The following is a 24,067-nucleotide window of genomic DNA, read 5'->3' as shown; positions in this document are numbered from 1 at the left end:
TCCTGAACCTGCTTGAAATGATCACATACCAGTAATGAGTTACTGTTACTGGAGTTACAAGGGAACAGTGCTGTGTTGGGGGTGAGGAACAACAACATATGTTCTGCTGGGATGCACAATAGTCTGACTGTCACTTAACCCCACTGTCTAATATCTCCCTTGACTGATGTATCAGTAATCTGTTGCAGTATGACTGCATGAATATTCCATGCATGAGGCCTACTAAATAGGAATGGAAACATGTTAGTGGAATGGATAGCTGCAGCTGCATGTGGATGCCATTTCTGTCAAACTAGCCCACTATAATTACTTGCATAATGTGCTAAGCCCATACATACAATGACATATCATAATAATCCTTTGTAGTACTGTGTAGGTTATGTACTTACCTTGCAAATGCAACAGTTGACACAACTGTAGTTCAGGGCTGACTCTGTCTGATGCAAGCAGTATACAGACAATACATGGATAGGTACAGGATGTGTGAGTTGCTTGGCATCAATTTTAATTTGTCTATGTGAGTAGGAGTAAGGTACTTCCACGGTGGTGCAGTGGTGGCATTGTTGCCTCACAGCAAAAGGTTCTCCTGTTCGATTCTCAGCTTGGGTTGGGAGTGCCTTCTGCGTGGAGTCTGTATATCCTCCCAGCGGTTGAGTGGGCATTCGAAAGACATGCGTTGAATGGGCATGCCTTTGTTGAAGGCTGGGCATCGGGCTGGCAACTCGACACCATAAAAAACAACTGCCAATCATTAGTGGACCGGAGTTCCACTGTGATGACTCCTAACCGGGAAAAGCTGAAAGACAAACAAAAACATGTGAGTAGGAGTAAGGTGTCAGATCCTAGGTGTAAGCATGCCTTCATCTGCCTACAGGGACAGCAGCAGGGGGTTATTCCTCTGAGGCCTGTGGCTGTAGTGACCTAGACACTGGTGGAGGGCTGTGTACCCCTTCCCTTTGCTGATGCTGCTGTAGCTGTTTCTTCAGAATCAGATTGTGTAGCATAGCACATAATGTGAATATCTGTGCAGATGTGGCTGGAGCATATTGCAGGGCTCCAGCAGGTATATCGAGGCACCAGAACCATGACTTCAGAAGACCAAATACATCCTCTGTGATATTCTTAGTTTGTGTGTGTGCCTCATTATTTCATTCTTCTGTGGGTGCATCTGCGTTTCTGATGGGTGTCATCATCCACTGTTCCAGGGCATAGCCATCATCCCTCAATGAATGGCCATGTGGGATATCCCCCCTAGAAAACATCTGCTACAGCTGTAATGTCTGCTATATGTGGGAGTTGTGATAACTGCCAGGGTTGCCAGCACACACATTCAGGATAATCCCCTGGACATTGCACAAGACCTGGCAGTTGATGGAGTGGTAACCCTTGCAGTTAAAGTAGATAGAACCATGCTCACCTGGTGGTGTTTTGGTGTGTACATGTGTGCCATCTATGGCACCCAGTACTTCAGGATAGTGTGCTACATAGTAAAGTGTTGCATATTACTGGTCCTCACCTCAGGGGTAAGGGGAAAAGATATGTGCTCACTGGCATGTGGAAACATAGCATCCAGGAATTGGGGCAGTATCCTGGACGCAGATGCCTGTGACCCCCGCCCCCGTCATGTCCACAGTTGTTTTTTTAAAAGTACCTGTAGCTAGTATCCTAAGGGCTACTCATACCTATGTCTCCACTGGGATGGGTTCCCGTCTGTTAGCTCTGGGTCTGAGTTGAGGGCAGCAGATCTCAGTGAGTTTTTGTAATATGTCCCTGTCCACCCTGTAGCACTCTACAATCTCCAATGCATGTAGCTCCTGGAAGGTTACCCTGGGTCTGAACATTCTTATCTTTCTCTGCCTAGGCCTATTGTCAGCAGCACCAGCAGAACTGACTTCAGCATTTAGCACATACAGATGCAGCAGACCTGCAGCAGCCCCTAACATTATCCCAGTTAAAATTTCCAAGTCTCTACTCCAATGGCCCAGATCATTGAGGGAGAGTCAGACTGTAGCATCATATTTCATACAGTTCTGCTTTAAGTCCACCATGTGGCATTGGCTAATTAGGATGCAGTTCACCTACCCAGGATTTAATTAACATAATTTAAAGGCCCTACTTTAGTGCATGCCAGTGCGCCATGCACTGCGGCACACAGCATAGCTTATACAAAAGTCAAAAGTATTTTATGAAGATATCCGGTTTAATTGATTAGTGCCTATGTCATCACTGTCACATGGGTAGTCTACTTGAACACACTAAGCTATGCAGATGTCATCCACATCCTCTGGGAATAACAATATCATGTGGGAGCCTGCACAAAGTGTATATGAAGACATGGTTGCTCCTTTTAGAAATTCAAGAAATCCACCTTATTTTGTATACATATCTTTGCTGACAGCCTAGAAACTACATGGCTCATAGCCAGGTGAGCTTAGTAACAGCATGTATGCACCATTCTACAGACCCAGTCCAAGGTCCTACAGTATATTTAGGGAAACCATATTAGAAAAGGTATTTTATTTTTTTAATTTCTGGTAAGTATGTTTACGCTATGTGCCACAGTGCATATATATATAATGCAAGACATTGCGGCTCGACCTACCACCATGCCTCTTTACTACCCCTATTTTTGCCAGATAGTGCTGCTCTGTGCCCAAAGAATGATCCTTTTGCTGGTACATGACTGAGGATTAAAGTCAGTGAGCTGTGCCAGATATTACAGTTTCATATTTTTTACTGCTAATTGATTGCTGGACTATCTGTTGCAGTCTGAAGACATTGCTGTCTCTCTCTCTCTCTCTCTCTCTCTGTCACAAGCTTGCACACACACACACACACACACACACACACACACACACACACACACACACACACACACACACACACACACACAGAATCAGACATATACACATTCAGAAGGATATACAGACAGGCTCAAACACTTATACCTACATAGAAAATGCACACACACACACACACACACACACACACACACACACACACACACACACACACAGCAGTTACAGACATTTTGTTTAGTTAATGCACTTCATATTTCTTATTTTCTGTAAATGAGTGACAAAAAAAGTCTTAGAATGCAAGACATTGCCACTGTACCCACACACATACATTTAGAAGCACAAATAGACACATAGATTCAGACTTCTCTCTCTCTCACATGTGCATTTAGAAGTATGTATAGACAGATAGACTCAGACACACACACACACACACACACACACACACACACACACACACACACACACACACAGATACACACACACACACAGATACACACACACACACACACACACACACACACACACACACACACACACACACACACACACACACACACACACACACACACACACACACAGTCACACACACTTTTCTTTCTTTTTTATCTATTTACTTTTTTTTTAATTTTGACACTCACTAAAGAGCAAAGTGTTGCTCAGTGAGTATACAAAAGTGACAACCATTTGTTTTTTTTTGTTTGAGCATCACACCAGCTTAATATGCTGCCTTGAAGAGGTGGATTTGTTTTCCAAAATGCATTATATGTACATTAACACCCTGATGGAGAATGTTCTTTCTGCAGTCAGAATGGTGACACACAAGTGGCCTGTTTGCTAAAATATTTTAACTCAGTTTCTTAAAAACAGTGCAAATGTATTTTAATCTACTTCAAAAATAAATCATTTAAGTCTGTTAAATGAAAAATACTGTAATAAAAAGATCAATACACAGGAGGTTCAGGTTCAGGTTCTTTACTAGTGTACACCAGGAGGCAAAAAACGTACAAGTACAGAATTTTGTCTGAATGAAACAGGAAGTACACAACTTTTATAGTATTTCTTGTTAAACATTACCTACCAGACTGACGTGGTCAGTCACCAGTTGGTTTACATCACTTTAGATTACAATATTCTATTCATCTAAGGTGCTGACACTACATTTTGCTTAAAAAAGTTTTCGGTAAACAACATGGCCTTGCTAGCCACCTGGTTAGTCATAATGTCCTTTTATAAAAGTTGCCACTCAAGGTTCTAAGCTAATTCGAGCATAATAGCAGATACAGTTCTCAATACATTTCGCTAACCAATTCTTTGTTACATGTATCACTTCCTCCTTGCAGCTGGTGTGTTATCTAACAACATATACAAGGCCAACTGTTCAAGCAGGAAAGAGCAGAAGATTCTCATTATTTTACACATTTAATTTCCTGACCCAGCAGATAATCACTTGTGAAAAGCATAAACATTGATCCTTGCTGAGCTAGCAGCTGCTGGGGTCAGAGGCCAACTTGCAAAAAGCACACTGCAGTTTCCAAAGCTTCTTACAGTTAAATATGAATTCATTTTTCTTGTCATAACATTAATAGAATAAAATGCATTAATCCTTTCTTACCTTACTTCTTAATAAGCACTAAATATATACATTAATACATATTTTTCTAACAAAGTCATTCAATGCCAAAATAATGAGCAAATGTAGGTTCCTGTATTGACTGTATGTGGACAGAAAATGAATGCATTTTATCAGTTGAGATACCTGCAACCATTACTTTATAAGCATTTCAGTCCTTGACATGTTCATTCTAAATGGAGGCAAAAATATGGTACCATCCTTACTAACAGACCTGATACCAAAGAAATTGAGGATATTAGCTGGAGGCAACTACTTGAGACTATTTTAACAAGTTTTGAGAGTCCTTCGGTGCTAGAAACACAGAAGATTTGTTCCCTGGGATCCCTCAGGTTTCACTGCTCTACTTTGCCCTGGCTTTATAGTTACTAAGTTATTAAGACTGCATCATATCTCTAAAACTCTCTACTCCTGCATTTTTTTATCGTTACTTAAACACTATTTTTTTATGGAACATGTACAGTCAGTCATGCCCTTTCCCTCTAAGTTCATCTTCTCTGAAGCATTTAAAGTGGTGCAGCTAATAGGGATGAAATAGTAGTGTGTTGCAGCTCATGTACTCTCTCCCCCACTCCCTTTTCCTGATCCCTCCCCACTCTGTCTCCCCCCTCTTTCTGCTACTATTCTCTCACTAATTCCTATTCCTATCTGTATTTCCTATCTGTGACCTTTCCCTTCCACTATACTCCAATCTTTGCACTATATGCAGATTCTAAAGACAACCACAAGGCATTCTATAGTTATATGAATAACGCAAAGTCCAGAGCATATACAGGAGCAACAGGCAGTCCACCAGAATGAAAATGGTACGACAATTCCAAAAGTCAAAACGAATTCAAAGACTTCCGTTCGTAGAAACAACACCTTTTATTCAAACAAACAGTAGTAAGCGCTTTCACCCTAAGGCTTCTTCAGACTATAAAACAACATGAACTTCCTGTCTTTATAAAGCAGATGGTGAAACCAATAAATCAATTAAGTACATGATGTCATTAATCTCAATTGAGAATTTAAAGCGAAATGCATATTCAAACAATGTATATGTACATATATAAAAAGTTTTTACATACATAAAGAGCACTTATTCATAAATAACATATAACAAACATATACACAATGGGAAATATCTAAAACTAAATCATTATATAATTAAAAGAAACTAACCCAAAGCATTATGCTTTGGTTTAAAAAGTCTTCTTTTACGTAAAAAGGAATGTAGGCATACTTTATCATTAATTCCTGGTGGTTTATCCGCTCTACAGCGGATAATCCAACGTGCCTCACATTCCTCTGTATAGTTGATTAAATTACCCCCTCTACCACTGGGTATTATGCTTTGCATGACAAAGAATTTAAAACTATGCAATGGACCATATTGCTTGCAATGTTTTGCTAAAGCATTGTTTTCAGAACCCATCCTAATATGGTAAACATGCTCCCTGATGCGTTCACGTAACTGACGATTAGTTTTCCCGATATAAAATGAAGTGCATTCCACACATCTAGCAAGGTAAACTACATTTTCACTGCGACAATTAGTTTGAGTTTTAAAATGATAATTATAACCTGTAATAGGATGTTGAAACACATTGTCAGTATCTATAAACTGACATTGTCTACATGAATTGCAGGGAACAGTATTATATGTGGGAGTAAAATACGTAGCATCTACACCACCTGAATAATGATACAACTTCCGTTTTAGATTCAGCTTATTCTTATATAAGAACTTGGGTTGACGTCCCACCACATTACTTATATCATCATTTAGCGATAGGATGTCCCAATGCTTCATAACAATGCTCCTGATATCATCTATGTCATTTGTGAAGTATAATGGTACTTTCAGTCCACATACTTTTCTAGGGGGTATAGTAGATACAATTTCCCCATTCTCAGAAAAATAGGGACAGGCTCTTGAAGTCCTTAAATCATTTACTACAGAAATAGCTCTATCTGCTTCTGTCTCCGTATAACATCTTTCCTTAAATCTTTTTCTTAATTCTAGTACCTCACATTCATAGCCTTCATCCAAAGGATTCAACCTGGAAGCTCTCATCAGTTGTCTCTTAATAACATTGTTGAAAACAAAACTAGGGTGCATACTATGTCTATGAAGAAGACTATTCCTAAAACATGCTTTCCTATGGACAGAAGTATTTAGTAGACCACTCTCAAGTCTTATAATGTTTACATCAAGAAATGATATGTTGGAAATTGAGTAATTTAATGTGAACTTCAGAAACTCAGTCAAATTATTCATATTTGCCACAAAGTCTAATAGACTACTTTCATCACCTCTCCAAATCAAGAAGAGGTCATCCACGAACGCCTATAGAAACCTACATGTTGTTGAAAAGTGGCTAGCGGAAAGAGTAATTCTTCTTCCCAATCAGACATCACTATATTGGCGTAGCTATTGGCACAAGGAGTGCCCATAGCTACGCCATCAACCTGTAGGAAGACATCCTCATTAAAAATAAATACATTGTTATACAGAACTGTTTCCAAAAATAGTGCCAACAGGTCAACCATTTCTTCACCCAGAAGTGATTTCCTATTCAAATAGCGCTGTACCATAGTTACCCCTAAATCATTTGGAATAACGGTAAAGAGACTAACCACATCCAAGCTTACCATAAAATAAAATTCATTATCACGTAAAGTTTTAGTATAACTATATAAATCTAGTAAAAACTGCTTACTGTCCTTAAGAACCACATTATTGGCATCGACAATAGATCGTAAATAATACTCTATATAAATTGAAAAGGGTTCTGTAAGCCAACCTTGACCTGACACTATAGGCCGCAGGGGTGGATTGGTAGCTGATTTTTGAATCTTCGGTAAACCTTGAATTATTGGTAGACAAGGATCATTAACCCTAAGGTATTTAAACAAATCTAAGTTAATAATACGACTTTTGACCAGATCATCTAACATATCATAGACTCTGAATACTTTATTGGTCACTTCTTGCATATTGATCTTAATGTAGAAGTTGCCTTCCTCTAACATTAACTTCATATTGTCAAGGTAGCTACTTCGATCCATTAACACAATCGGACCTCCTTTATCAGCAGGTCTAACTGTGTTAGTCTGAGAATGGGGAAATTGTATCTACTATACCCCCTAGAGAAGTAGGTGGACTGAAAATACCATTATACTTCACAAATGACATAGATGATATCAGGAGCATTGTTATGAAGCATTGGGACATCCTATCGCTAAATGATGATATAAGTAATGTGGTGGGATGTCAACCCAAGTTCTTATATAAGAATAAGCTGAATCTAAAACAGAAGTTGTGTCATTATTCAGGTGGTGTAGATGCTACGTATTTTACTCCCACATATAATACTGTTCCCTGCAATTCATGTAGACAATGTCAGTTTATAGATACTGACAATGTGTTTCAACATCCTATTACAGGTTATAATTATCATTTTAAAACTCAAACTAATTGCAGTGAAAATGTAGTTTACCTTGCTAGATGTGTGGAATGCACTTCATTTTATATAGGAAAACTAATCGTCAGTTACGTGAACGCATCAGGAGCATGTTTACCATATTAGGATGCGTTCTGAAAACAATGCTTTAGCAAAACATTGCAAGCAATATGGTCCATTGCATAGTTTTAAATTCTTTGTCATGCAAAGCATAATACCCAGTGGTAGAGGGTAATTTAATCAACTATACAGAGGAATGTGAGGCACGTTGGATTATCCGCTGTAGGCGGATAAACCACCAGGAATTAATGATAAAGTATGCCTACATTCCTTTTTACGTAAAAGAAGACTTTTTAAACCAAAGCATAATGCTTTGGGTTAGTTTCTTTTAATTATATAATGATTTAGTTTTAGATATTTCCCATTGTGTATATGTTTGTTATATGTTATTTATGAATAAGTGCTCTTTATGTATGTAAAAACTTTTTATATATGTACATATACATTGTTTGAATATGCATTTCGCTTTAAATTCTCAATTGAGATTAATGACATCATGTACTTTGGTTTCACCATCTGCTTTATAAAGACAGGAAGTTCATGTTGTTTTATAGTCTGAAGAAGCCTTAGGGTGAAAGCGCTTACTACTGTTTGTTTGAATAAAAGGTGTTGTTTCTACGAACGGAAGTCTTTGAATTCGTTTTGACTTTTGGAATTGTCGTACCATTTTCATTCTGGTGGACTGCCTGTTGCTCCTGTATATGCTCTGGACTTTGCGTTATTTATATATTTGTTTTATTACTACAGGAGCAATTTTCCTGTTGTGGTTCTTGCTGGTTTTCATTCTATAGTTATGTCAAAAATCGACATGGCAATACTTAGATCTTCTCTGAGTTACAGCACAATGGCAATACATATACAGAACCAACTGATATTGCTAACATATTGGCTGACAGGTTAAATATGAACTTTAACCCCTTTTCACCCCCTAAAGGGCCTATCATAATAATACCTGAGGAATGACAAGTCCCTATTATCACGGCTACACAGGTAAAAAACACACTGTCCAAAGCCAATAATAATACAGCTTCCATGAGACCTGATAATATCCCTGGCTGTGTTCTACATGAATTGCAAAGTGAACTGGCACCACACCTGAGTACCCTGTTCAATCACAGCTCATTTCAGGCTTTGTTCCTACCAAATAGTGCACTGCTACGGTCATCCCACTCCACAAAGGGGAGTGACTTTAGACCCTGGGAACTACCGCCCCATTAGCCTGACGAGTCTGATATGTAAGGCTACAGAGTGCATCATCATGGACCTTATAAATAAGGACATGGGGAATCTCCAAACTCTGGACCCCATGCAGCTTGGGTTTGTGAAAGGTAGATCATGCCTGCTCAACCTGATAGACTTCAAGTCTGTCACCAGAGCTATGAATGAGGGCAAGGTAGTTCACACAGCCTACCTAGTTCTTGCCAAGGCCTTCAACACCATCCCTCACTCAGGAATCATAGATAGACTCACTAAACTAGGCATAAACCCTTATGTCACAAGATGGATAGCCAACTGGCTCAGTGATAAAACCCACACTGTGAAAGCAGCAGACTCCAAATCTGACTACCGGCCAGTTACAAATGGTGTCCCACAGGGACTGGTCCCAGGTCCTCTCCTGTTTGGCATCTACTTCTCTGTAATTCAAGCCAACACAAAGGGATTCTGGCTGACCAAATTCACAGATGATTGCAAACTGGGAGCCATTATTGATTCTCCAACTGATGTAGACATTCTACAAAAAGGCCTCACTGACACCAATGACTGGTGCCAGAACCATGGCCTTAAGCTCAGTGCCAAAAGGTGCATTGTCATTCAATTTGGGAAAAATTTGCTGCCCATGAACTACCACATAGACAGTAGTCCACTAAACACCGAAGATGTGATAAGAGGCCTGGGGACACAGGTTGACAGCAACCTCTTCTTTCATAACCACATTGCCACAGTAGTCAGAAAGTCCTTCTATGTGGCACATCTCATTACAAAAGGTTTCTCATCCAAGAAGAAAGAGGTCATAATCCCTCATTAGACCTATTATAGAATACAATGCCCCATTTGGTATGTACCTCACTAGACACCTACCACAACTGGAAAGGAAACAAAATACCCCACTAATAGGATCTTAGGCCTTAGACACATGCCCTATATGGACAGACTAAAAAAACTCCAGCTATACTCTGTCTCTTTCGCCTACTCAGAGGCAATCTCTGCTTGACCTACAAAGCCATGTCTGACCCAGAGCTGCTAGATATGCTACACCTAATGAAATCCAAATCCCTCCATGCCACATGCTCCAAGGACCTTAACCTCATTACCACAATAAACAGAACATGCTGGAGGGACAGGTTCCTAACCTAGAGACTTCCCATACTCTGGAACAAACTTCCCATTCACGTCAAGCAGAGCACTTCACTGCCCCTCATTAAGACAAATCTTGATGAGTGGGTGGGCAATAGGAAGTTCAACCCATGGATCACTTCAGTGGCCTTGCTTGACAGGGGTACTGGGAACTAACTATGGGCTGCATCATGCCAGGGAATCTTCTTGGGCTAGGCTTATAAAGGCTCAAGGGCCATTAGCCTAGTATCCACCTGTGAACCTAAGAGGCTATATCTACTCTTTCATTCCATAACCCTCCTCTTCCTTTCACTCTGTAGCCTGAATCTCTCACTCCGACACCTGTACACCTCACTAAACTTATGCATAGGTTAGTAATTTCCCTTTCCAATGTACTGATTTTCAACATTCATCCAGTGTTTGTAAGGCATACAATAGTATACTTCTATCTTTAAAAAATGTAATCTAATCTTGCAGTATTTATCTCCTCTTGATTGTATGTTTAAATGCTATTTTGATTGTATATGTAAATACTTGATCCATTTTAAAAATTCTGTGCTATTATGGTAGATTTCTTAATTATGTTCAGAGGCTGTTTTGATTATATGTGTAAATTCTTTGCAAAAATGTATTTGCTGTAATGGAGCTTTTCTCCTCAGGTCTCTTCTGAAAAAGGGCATCTGTCCAGCCAGACCAACCCGGTTAACAAATGGCAAATAAATAAATAAATAAATATACAAATAAATAAATAGATAAATGTACTTATAGCAATACGAATTATAGTTAGTATTGCAAACAGTGCCCCCACTATTGGTCTTAATATAACACTTATAAGATATTGTTATGCTACAGTTACTCCAGCCCACCTGGAGAGTATCATTTTTATAAAAACATACAATCCCCTTTTGTGTAACAGGTAAATACAATGCTACTTTATCCTGTGACCTCACATTCGTAGTATCAAAAAGCAGATTTTCCCAAGTCTCATTGATCCCTAATGGAACAGTGGGCATTAGTAGTCCCCCATATGCTGTTGGTATAGTTGTACAAACCCAGCAGTTTGAAATGTTCAAAGTCTCAGCATATACACGTTTAATTGCTAGATATGTGTTAAAGTTTGGATGCCAGTCTATGGATGTTTCATCACGTTTATCCAACTTTACTTGTGTGGTTGAAGAAAGGAAAAGCTACAACAAAAAGAAAATTGTCACAAGTACAGTCGATAAATGTACACTCAATAAGATGATTATGCAACATTTTTGAGGTTGGTCTGCATTTCTATTCTTGGCCATTTTGTTCTTGTTGCGTAACAGTTACAATGTTCTTATCAAGTTGAAAGTTCTTTACCAGTTTACAGTGCATCAAATGAATCCAAGAAGTCCTCTTGGCTATTCTGACCGCAGTAGGCATTGCCAATAGTACCTGGTATGGCCCTTCCCACTTCGGGCTTGCCCAATTCTTCCTCTATGTGACCTTCACCCAGACCCAGGAGCCTGGGGCTAGAATCGCTTCCAATGGTATGGTCTGTTCTTTATCTGAAAAAGAGTTAAACTGCAAAAGAGATTTATTTGTTAACAGTTTCCTCATATAACTAGCTAGTGAACTATCAGCCTCCTGGTCTGCAGGCATGAGAGCTTTCCACTGAGGTACATAATATGCCCTCCCAAACACCATTTCAAAAAGAGTTAAACCCTTTGCATTCAGAACTGTTTGCATACTCAGCAGCGCCAGAGGCAGACAGTGCACGCAGTTCTTCTGTGTTTCACTAACTGACTTTCTAAGTTTGTTCTTAAGGACTCCATTGTGCCTCTCCACCAGTCCTGCAGACTGAGGGTGATAAGCACAATGGTTCTCAGGGAAATCCCAAAGAATCGTCCCAACTGCTATATGGTTTGATTCACAAAATGTGTACCATTGTCACTATAAATTCTTTTCGGTATACCAAATCTAGGAATAATCTCCTTTATGAGGGCTTTTACCACTGTTGTTGCATCTGGGTTCTTAGTCGGAAAGGCTTCCACCCATTTGGAAAACATATCTACAATGACAAGGCAGTACTTTTTGTTATCACATTTGTTCAATTCTATAAAGTCCATGCAAATAGTATGAAACGGATAAGGCGGGGTAGGAAAACTTCCTTGTTTAGGTTTTAATGCCCCTTGTGCATGATGTTTATTACAAGTATGACATGCTGCACAAAATTTTTTTGTGTAGTTTGTGAATCCATATGTTTGGAATATTCGGTTTACTAACTGTACCATCCCCCCTGTTGAGACATGGCACTGCCCATTTCTCAACAAAGCTGCATATCTAAACAAATTAGACGGCAACATTTTTTTTTCTCTTTGGAGATGTACAGACCGTTTTCAAGGATTGCTCCTCGTCTTTCCCATTTTTGTTTTTCTGCTTTTGTGGTAAGCATCTGCATCGTTTTTAACATTTCTAGATCTAAAATTTCAGAGGGTTGTAATTCCTCATCTAGAAGAAAAATTTCTGAGTCTGAAGCTGCTTGCTTTGCAGCTGCATCAGCTCTTGCATTACCTTTTGAAATTCTGTCCTGTTGTTTCATATGAGCTACGCATTTGCAAATAGCTACTTTGGTAGGTAACTGAATAGATTCTAACAATTCTAAAATAAATTGCACATGATTAATTGGTTTACCACTAGATGTTATCATCCCTCTATTTTTCCACTGCTGCGCAAAAACATGTACAGTAGAAAAAGCATACTGACTGTCGGTATATATGTTTACACATTTGTCTTTTGCTAAAGTACAAGCTCGTGTTAAGGCAATCAATTCTGCTGCTTGTGCAGACAAGTTATGTGGTAAGGACTGGGCTTCTAAGGTTTCAGTGTCTGTAACTATTGCATACCCTACTAGATTTTTTCCTGTAGGGCCTCTTCTGCATGAGCCATCCACCTAATATGTCACCTTGGCATTATTCAAGGGAATACCCGTGAGATCTTGTCTGGGTAATGTTTTCTGCTCAATTTCCTGCAGGCAACTATGTGGTGTGCCATCCGGAGGGGTTGGGAGCAAAGTTGATAGATTTAATGTTGTGCATTGTTCAATTGTCATATGAGGTTGGCTCAACAGTATAGTCATACAGGAAAGGTGTCTAGCAGGAGAGAGATATGCTACTTTTTCTTGCAGTAAAATTATTGCGACTGCATGAGGCACTCTCAATGTGAGAGGGTGGAATAACACCACTGAGGCTGAAGCCTGTGCTACCATTGCAGCTGTGACTACTGCTTGTACATAGTGGGGCAAGGATCGCGCCACTGGGTCTAACTGTGATGAATAGTAAGCTATGGGGCGTTGCTTATCCCCATGTTGTTGTGTCAACACTGATGTCATATATCCTTGCTTACAGTCTACAGTTTGAAAGAAACATTTATGATAGTTTGGTAGTCCTAAGACTAATGAAGAAGCTATCAATTGCTTCAACCTGCAGAAAGCTATTTCTGCCTCAGGTGACCATTGTAACAAATCTTGTGCTGCCATCGGCTTTTTGTATATTAAGTTGGTCAGTGGAGCAGATTCCAAAGAATAGTTTGGTATCCAACTCCGGCAGAAGTTAGTCGTTCCCAGGAAGAACATCATTTCTTTCTTGGTCACTGGTTTGGGTGCTTGTAAAATCGCTGTTTTTCTATCCTCATCTAGTATTCTACCTTCTTTGGATATTACATATCCTAGGTATCTAACCTGCTTTCTCCAAAGCTGTAGTTTGCTTTTGTTTACTTTGTGTCCCTATGTTGCTAAAAATTGTAATAGTGCTATGTAATCCTCCCTGCATTGCTCCTGGGTGGGGGCTGCTAGCAAGATGTCGTCTACATAAAGTAGAATTTGACTACCCCCAGTGGGGTGAATCCTGCCAAATTACTAGCCATTTCTTGTGTGAATATTGTTGGACTCTCACAATATCCCTGTGGTAGTCGAGTATAGGTATACCTTTTCCCCTGAAATGTAAATGCAAACCAATATTGGCTATCAGGATGTATAGGTATTGAAAAAAATGCATTGCTGATATCTACCACAGAGAAATATTTCTGATGAGGTTTCAAATCATTTAACAAAGTGTGTGAATCTGGCACCGTAGGTGCTCTAGGTATTACTGCGTTATTTACAGCTTGTAAATCTTGAACCATACGCCATTCCCCGTTTGCCTTTTTAACAGGAAATAGGGGGTGTATTACATGGTGAATCAGGAGATTCTACCAGTACTCCTTCCTTAAGTAATGCTGCTATTATAGGTTTGATTCCTATCTCTGCATCCTTTCTTAAAGGATATTGTCTCTTCTGTGGTCTAAATGCTGACTTTGGTGTAATAGTAACTGGTCCTGCCTTTCGAATAAGTCCTACATCTGACTTGCCTGTTGACCAAAGAATCTTTGGTATGTCACATAAGGCTTTTTCCTCTTCTTCTAATAAGAATGCTAATCAGCTGTCCTCGCTAGACTGCAAGTGTACAGCTGGGTGCGCCTGTGTTAACCAATTCAGTTTTTGTTTCTGTATTCCCTGTTCTGATAATTCTAAATCAGTTTGCTTCTCCCATCTCGTTACTTTTTCTCCTAGGTCTGCCCATTTTGCACTTCTTTTCTTAGTTAAACTGACATGTGGTAATCGATTAGATATGTATAGTGCAAGGAATTCTTGAGGTAATGAACAGCTAACAACACTGTTTCCCTCAGTATCCCAGTACATATTACGTAACACTAATCTATTTGCACGATTCCTGAACAATTCTTGCTCATATTCCTTATCAGGTCCTGATGTGCTACAGTAATACAGAGTGCAATTCAACAAATGCTGTCTGTCAGTGTCAAGGGAGGGGGACTTACTGATGGCTACGTTCATCAGTTCCTCAGTCACTGCCCCTGGACCAGTCGTAACCAAGTCCTGGCTGTACCAGTAAATGTTTCACCCTCCGGTCGCACCACAAAAGTATCCATTTGTCGCTGTGCCTCCATACCCTGCATAGTTGGAACTACTGTTATGTCAAATATCTGCTTAAGGTCCCTACCTAATAGGTTCACTGGACATTTTGCAGAAACAACAATTTTACTCCTTTAAGTCATCCCTGATACAGGGTCAGTTATTGCTATATCTTGGGAAAGTGGTTCCCAGTATAGCTGTCCATTTGCAGCTTTCACTAATATATAATCAGGTGATTCTGAATGTTCCGGTAACTTGGAGGGGTGTATCAGGGTCCGTGATGCTCCTGAATCACACAGGAATTTAACTTCCTTCCCCTCCACCAGAAGTGTAACTTCCGGTTTTGTGTCTGCTAGGTAGAGCTCTAGGCTCAATAATGCTAAATCTAAAATCTCATTTTCTTCATCCTCCATGTCTACTTGCACTTCCTCTACTCCTTCTATCACATTTACATTTGTCCTTTCTCTATTGTCTCTTTTCGATGATTTCTGACTCTCGTATGGCATATCTTCACCATCATATAGTCAGTCCTCATCTCCCTTATCCTCTGTGGTTACCTTCTTATTTTGTTTACAATCCCTTGCTAGATGTCCTTTCTTCCCGCACTTAAAGCATTCACCCTTTTTCTTTCTTTCTTCAAAATCTTCTGACCGTTTGTCAGATTGTTTGTTCCCCTGGGCATTTCTCTTACCCTTTTTACCAGACTGTAATACATAAACCTCAGCTCCATCTTCAGCAGTGAAGACTTGCGTTTTCTTTATCTTTTTGCTATTAAAGTGTCTTTCAGCATGCCTAGCATATTCAAGTAAGGCTTGTAACCTACTTGTTCGATGATCTATCATATGCTTCGTAATAAAGCTACTAATAGGCGCAATGCAACCTTTTAAAAATGCATTTTTCAATTGTTGTTCATACGGGGAATCATTTGTCTGATTTTCGGGAACTGTCATGCCGCTATGGTTATTAAAACATTCTAATAATCTGGCATAGTACCCACCTACTGTTTCATTTTCTTGCTGTATGCATTGATTAATACAAGTCCAGTCTGCTCTAGGTTTCCATTTCTCAGAGATTCAGTCTGTAAGGCCTTTCACTCTATTGTCTAGTTCTGCGTCACTATTTGGGAGTGGTTTAAATTCTGCATTACGAGGATTCCAGGTGCCACAGATCATGTGCCAGTCTGGGCCTACAATTTGTCTAACTACCTTTTCTACTTCTTCCCCATTTAAGTGGTAACTTAACCTCATGCCTTGTAAATCTTCTAGGAATTTTGTAAAATTAACTTTTGGATGGGGAATTCCCTCAGTAGCCTTCCGTATATCCTCCGGTGTCCATGGCCTGTATACCAAGAGAGTTGGGTCCTGCCCGACCTGTCCTGCCTGAGAATTTGGTACTTCTATAAGTGGACATATTTCTTCCTCACTCTCAGCTTGTAAATTTCTCTCCACTTGATATGATTCTATGTCCCCCTGTGTTTTACGTGTTGGGACCTAGTTTCAATGGGATCTCTAACAAACGATTTTGGTTTTACTGAGACATCAGGATACCACGGAGGTGGACCAGCTTGTCCACCTGCTTCATATCCTGAAAAAGGGAATGGAGAGGGCAGAGGAGCCGTCGCTATTACTATGTTATTATCTTCTTTATCTAAGAACAATGCCTTTGAATTATTACTCTTTTGTTCCCTATGGTTTGCTTCCTCAATCCACCTGTGTGCCTGAGGAATGCCTAATTGCCATTGTTTTTTTGCCTGACCTTTTGTATCACTTTTAAGCTGTTTAAGAAGTTTAACAAATGAAGATTTGTCTAATTTCCCATCAAATTCATATTTGTTAACCCATTTTGCATAATATCTAACATTATCAGCACGTTGTAGTTGCATATATTTTGCGTCTTTAGTTAGGGGCGGATCTCGTGATGTTTTAGTGCACTGATTTCCCATGTTATTCTGACTGAAAAAATGTTACATAACCCTTCTTATCACGTGGTACCACAACTTCAGTTTTTTTCCTTCACAGTTTATCTAGAATAACTGCCTACCTTATTCTGTTACCCTGATCTATGACCAAATAAACAGTAACTTTTCTTGTCCCTGATCTGTATGACAAATCTGACAAAAAAACATTTACTGTAACCTAGTCCCTGATCTAAAACAGAAAAAAGGCAAAAAGTCTCCCTACTTGAGCCTCTGTTATTGACCAGTCAAGGTTCGAAGTGGAAATCCGCTCTTCAGTCACAGATCAGAAAGTGGCCAGCCTCTTTGAACGAAAATTCAGTCGGAGGTCTTTTACTCAAGAAGAACCATTTCGGTATCTTCTCCCGCATGCGGTCCTCGACCACTGCTACGCTCTGATCTGTGCCGATCTGAGGGATTCCGGTACGCAAGGACCAATCTGTTAAATGAAAAATACTGTAATAAAAAGATCAATACACAGGAGGTTCAGGTTCAGGTTCTTTACTAGTGTACACCAGGAGGCAAAAAACGTACAAGTACAGAATTTTGTCTGAATGAAACAGGAAGTACACAACTTTTATAGTATTTCTTGTTAGTTCTTACCCACCAGACTGACGTGGTCAATCACCAGTTGGTTTACATCACTTTAGCTTACAATATTCTATTCATCTAAGGTGCTGATACTACATTTTGCTTAAAAAAGTTTTTGGTAAACAACGTGGCCTTGCTAGCCACCTGGTTAGTCATAATGTCCTTTTATAAAAGTTGCCACTCAAGGTTCTAAGCTAATTCGAGCATAATAGCAGATACAGTTCTCAATATATTTCTCTAACCAATTCTTTGTTACATGTATCACTTCCTCCTTTCAGCTGGTGCGTTATCTAACAACATATACGAGGCCAACTGTTCAAGCAGGAAAGAGCAGAAGATTCTCATTATTTTACACATTTAATTTCCTGACCCAGCAGATAATCACTTGTGAAAAGCATAAACATTGATCCTTGCTGAGCTAGCAGCTGCTGGGGTCAGAGGCCAACTTGCAAAAAGCACACTGCAGTTTCCAAAGCTTCTTACAGTTAAATATGAATTCATTTTTCTTGTCATAACATTAATAGAATAAAATGCATTAATCCTTTCTTACCTTACTTCTTAATAAGCACTAAATATATACATTAATACATATTTTTCTAACAAAGTCATTCAATGCCAAAATAATGAGCAAATATAGGTTCCTGTATTGACTGTATGTGGACAGAAAATGAATGCATTTTATCAGTTGAGATACCTGCAACCATTACTTTATAAGCATTTCAGTCCTTGACATGTTCATTCTAAATGGAGGCAAAAATATGGTACCATCCTTACTAACAGACCTGATACCAAAGAAATTGAGGATATTAGCTGGAGGCAACTACTTGAGACTATTTTAACAAGTTTTGAGAGTCCTTCAGTGCTAGAAACACAGAAGATTTGTTCCCTGGGATCCCTCAGGTTTCACTGCTCTACTTTGCCCTGGCTTTATAGTTACTAAGTTATTAAGACTGCATCATATCTCTAAAACTCTCTACTCCTGCATTTTTTTATCGTTACTTAAACACTATTTTTTTATGGAACATGTACAGTCAGTCATGCCCTTTCCCTCTAAGTTCATCTTCTCTGAAGCATTTAAAGTAGTGCAGCTAATAGGGATGAAATAGTAGTGTGTTGCAGCTCATGTACTCTCTCCCCCACTCCCTTTTCCTGATCCCTCCCCACTCTGTCTCTCCCCTCTTTCTGCTACTATTCTCTCACTAATTCCTATTCCTATCTGTATTTCCTATCTGTGACCTTTCCCTTCCACTATACTCCAATCTTTGCACTATATGCAGATTCTAAAGACAACCACAAGGCATTCTATAGTTATGTCAAAAATCGACATGGCAATACTTAGATCTTCTCTGAGTTACAGCACAATGGCAATACATATACAGAACCAACTGATATTGCTAACATATTGGCTGACAGGTTAAATATGAACTTTAACCCCTTTTCACCCCCTAAAGGGCCTATCATAATAATACCTGAGGAATGACAAGTCCCTATTATCACGGCTACACAGGTAAAAAACACACTGTCCAAAGCCAATAATAATACATCTTCCATGAGACCTGATAATATCCCTGGCTGTGTTCTACATGAATTACAAAGTGAACTGGCACCACACCTGAGTACCCTGTTCAATCACAGCTCATTTCAGGCTTTGTTCCTACCAAATAGTGCACTGCTACGGTCATCCCACTCCACAAAGGGGAATGACTTTAGACCCTGGGAACTACCGCCCCATTAGCCTGACGAGTCTGATATGTAAGGCTATGGAGTGCATCATCATGGACCTTATAAATAAGGACATGGGGAATCTCCAAACTCTGGACCCCATGCAGCTTGGGCTTGTGAAAGGTAGATCATGCCTGCTCAACCTGATAGACTTCAAGTCTGTCACCAGAGCTATGAATGAGGGCAAGGTAGTTCACACAGCCTACCTAGTTCTTGCCAAGGCCTTCAACACCATCCCTCACTCAGGAATCATAGATAGACTCACTAAACTAGGCATAAACCCTTATGTCACAAGATGGATAGCCAACTGGCTCAGTGATAAAACCCACACTGTGAAAGCAGCAGACTCCAAATCTGACTACCGGCCAGTTACAAATGGTGTCCCACAGGGACTGGTCCCAGGTCCTCTCCTGTTTGGCATCTACTTCTCTGTAATTTAAGCCAACACAAAGGGATTCTGGCTGACCAAATTCACAGATGATTGCAAACTGGGAGCCATTATTGATTCTCCAACTGATGTAGACATTCTACAAAAAGGCCTCACTGACACCAATGACTGGTGCCAGAACCATGGCCTTAAGCTCAATGCCAAAAGGTGCATTGTCATTCAATTTGGGAAAAATTTGCTGCCCATGAACTACCACATAGACAGTAGTCCACTAAACACCGAAGATGTGATAAGAGGCCTGGGGACACAGGTTGACAGCAACCTCTTCTTTCATAACCACATTGCCACAGTAGTCAGAAAGTCCTTCTATGTGGCACATCTCATTACAAAAGGTTTCTCATCCAAGAAGAAAGAGGTCATAATCCCTCTCTACTCATCCCTCATTAGACCTATTATAGAATACAATGCCCCATTTGGTATGTACCTCACTAGACACCTACCACAACTGGAAAGGAAACAAAATACCTCACTAATAGGATCTTAGGCCTTACACACATGCCCTATATGGACAGACTAAAAAAACTCCAGCTATACTCTGTCTCTTTCGCCTACTCAGAGGCAATCTCTGCTTGACCTACAAAGCCATGTCTGACCCAGAGCTGCTAGATATGCTACATCTAATGAAATCCAAATCCCTCCATGCCACATGCTCCAGGGACCTTAACCTCATTACCACAATAAACAGAACATGCTGGAGGGACAGGTTCCTAACCTAGAGACTTCCCATACTCTGGAACAAACTTCCCATTCACGTCAAGCAGAGCACTTCACTGCCCCTCATTAAGACAAATCTTGATGAGTGGGTGGGCAATAGGAAGTTCAACCCATGCATCACTTCAGTGGCCTTGCTTGACAGGGGTACTGGGAACTAACTATGGGCTGCATCATGCCAGGGAATCTTCTTGGGCTAGGCTTATAAAGGCTCCAGGGCCATTAGCCTAGTACCCACCTGTGAACCTAAGAGGCTATATCTCCTCTTTCATTCCATAACCCTCCTCTTCCTTTCACTCTGTAGCCTGAATCTCTCACCCCGACACCTGTACACCTCACTAAACTTATGCATAGGTTAGTAATTTCCCTTTCCAATGTACTGATTTTCAACATTCATCCAGTGTTTGTAAGGCATACAATAGTATACTTCTATCTTTAAAAAATGTAATCTAATCTTGCAGTATTTATCTCCTCTTGATTGTATGTTTAAATGCTATTTTGATTGTATATGTAAATACTTGATCCATTTTAAAAATTCTGTGCTATTATGGTAGATTTCTTAATTATGTTCAGAGGCTGTTTTGATTATATGTGTAAATTCTTTGCAAAAATGTATTTGCTGTAATGGAGCTTTTCTCCTCAGGTCTCTTCTGAAAAAGGGCATCTGTCCAGCCAGACCAACCCGGTTAACAAATGGCAAAAAAATAAATAAATATACAAATAAATAAATAGATAAATGTACTTATAGATCCATAACTTAAGCCGCGGTGGTACAGCGGTAGCGTTGTTACCTCATAGCAAGAGGTTCTCCTGTTCGATTCTTGGCTGGAGTGCCTTCTGTGTGGAGTCTGCATGTCCTTCCCATGCTCGAGTGGCCTCCGAAAGACATGTGTGAATGGGCGTGCCTTTGCTGAAGGTTGGGTGTTGGGCTGGCAACTTGGCACCATAAAAATCTACTGTCAATCATTAGCAGACCAGAGTTCCGCTGTGGTGACCTAACACCGAAAAGACAAACAACTTATAGATCCATAAATAGAATAGTGATCATGAAGGAATTCTCTTCCTCTCTCCTTCTCCCCTTTCAAAATTCTCATCACCACAGCAACCATGGTGATGATGTGATTTCAGGAAGGAGGTGTTCTATTTGCAAGAAACACATGAAGATAACAGATTATGTTTATCAACAAAATTAAAGCATGGTAAAATGCTTGCAATATTGGCTGCTCATTATATGATGCTTGACTCAGAAATTCAGAAAAGACATTTCTGCGGCTAAAACATGGTATATATCAAAGAAAATAATACAAGAAAAAGAAACTGACTTCTCTATGATTTTGTTGACTGTAATTCTCAGTAATTTGCCATACAATCAAAAAAATGATGACGGGCAGGGCCAAAGTATGAGGCAAAGTCAGAGACATGCTGCAAAATCAGGGGCAGTTGAGGTATGAGCAAGATTCTGAGAGCAAGCAGGGCCATTTAAGAACTTATCAAACTCACACTACAGTAACCTTCTGAAAATGGAAAACCATGACTGTAACCATCCACTGAAACTAACCTTTAAAATATTCCAGAGTTTTCTGCTCACTACTATTCTAAGTGATTGATGGGAAGACCAAGAGCAGAGACTTCTATAGGCTAGGTCACCACCAGATGTTTTACTTATTTCTAAAGTAAAAAAGCATTTATGTATGTATGTATGTCTGTATGTATGTATGCATTTATTTATTTATTTATTAAATAAATAAAGCACCCCTAAGTGTCACTCTAATGGTGCTTGAACTGCTACCAGATACCAGCAAAAGCACTCACTGCTGGGGATCTTCATAGGAACCCCCAAGCAGCTACTGTATTTCCAGCAGTCTCTATACATATGCTACACAAATATCGTTTACTCCTTGAACCACCCCCTGGGACCTCTGCCATCCTCAGTGCCATTTGAAGCAACAGCTACTTAACTAGTCACAATGCAGAGGAATGTGGCAGCACATTCACATTAACATATCTTATTGCTGCCAATCCATGATGTGTAGCATTCTGTCTTTATTAGAGTGATACATCATGATGGCAAAATAGCATAGCATGGATATACAGTGGTACTGTGAATATCAAGAGGTAAATATACATATTATACTCAACCTGCCATCTAACCTCTTTATAGTCTAAGCTAAATAAAGCACTTTTTTGTTTAGTTAGCAATTCATTGTTATGTTCAGCACACTAGCTACTAAAGATGTTAGCACTGCTGAACATAACAAAACTCCTTATTGCTTTTAATATACCGTCTGGCTGGCCATGGGCCTGACTGGAGCAATGGGCTCTGGCGGCTACCCAAATCGCTCTTATTATAATATGCCACCTTCTCTGCTGAGCCCTGCTTCAGATGGAACTCAGCAGTGCAAGGCAGTGATGTGACTCCGTTAGTCACTCATGGATGTTCTCCAGGTGGCCAGTGTGAGCTACTATTCCATCAGAATAGATCAACACCTCTAAGAAATTCTGCCACTTAAAATGCTGAGACCTATTGGTGGTGTCACCTGAAGATGTGATAATGCATAGCTCTAGTGATCTATCACTAGAGGCTCCTGCTATGTGGCCTATGGTATTTGGTTGAGATGCAGGCCTGAAGGAGATCCAGAAGAACAAGCAGAAAGCAAGGCAGGGCCGGGGTAACTGATGTGGCTGACACTGCATAAAATTCTAACAAAACGGTCAAAAAGTAATAAAATATAAAGTAGGGATAGGGAGATAGAGAGAGACCAAAACTATTACTAGAATGTCTGTTTCTGACTATCAAGCATAAGCATACAGGTACTTACAGAAAGACTAAATATCAGCAAGGTATGCAATGATACCTGGGGGGGGGGGGTAAATATATGGTTAGGCATAGCATGGGCTACATTCTTATTGGATGATGTGAGAACAAGAGTGCAATCTTGGATATAACCCATGACCCCAGGAAGTATATTTGATAGTATGTAACTAATGGACTAGTAGTCAATAGAGGTCACGGAAGGTGTATGCCCATGCCCTGTATGGGTATATCTTGAGGGACATTGACAAGGAAGAGCTATGTGGACATGGCCAACGGTAGAGAATATGTAGGCCAACATGATTACTGTGGTAGTCTGATGTACAAAAGATGGACAATACAATGCCAGTAGCATGGACAACTATTAGCATATTGTGAGCAAGTAATATGATGGGCTCTACTACAGGAGGGACTAGTCATATAGGTAGAATGCCATAGGTATACCATTAGTATGTGGCACACTCATGGGTATTCAGTAGGGTACTGCATTGCTAATACTTGGAAATGTCCACCTTGCTCATTGTAAGACCATCAGGGATGTGATAATGCACACAGCAAGCTCATTAAACAACAGCCTTGGATGAGTGGCACTGTATTGGATTAGGCATGATGTCAATGT

This window comes from Protopterus annectens, chromosome 9.part0 (assembly GCF_019279795.1).
Source record: "Protopterus annectens isolate FY-2018-M chromosome 9.part0, PAN1.0, whole genome shotgun sequence".
NCBI classification, from domain to species: Eukaryota; Metazoa; Chordata; order Ceratodontiformes; family Protopteridae; genus Protopterus; species Protopterus annectens.
Note: the sequence above shows the minus strand (reverse complement) of the source record.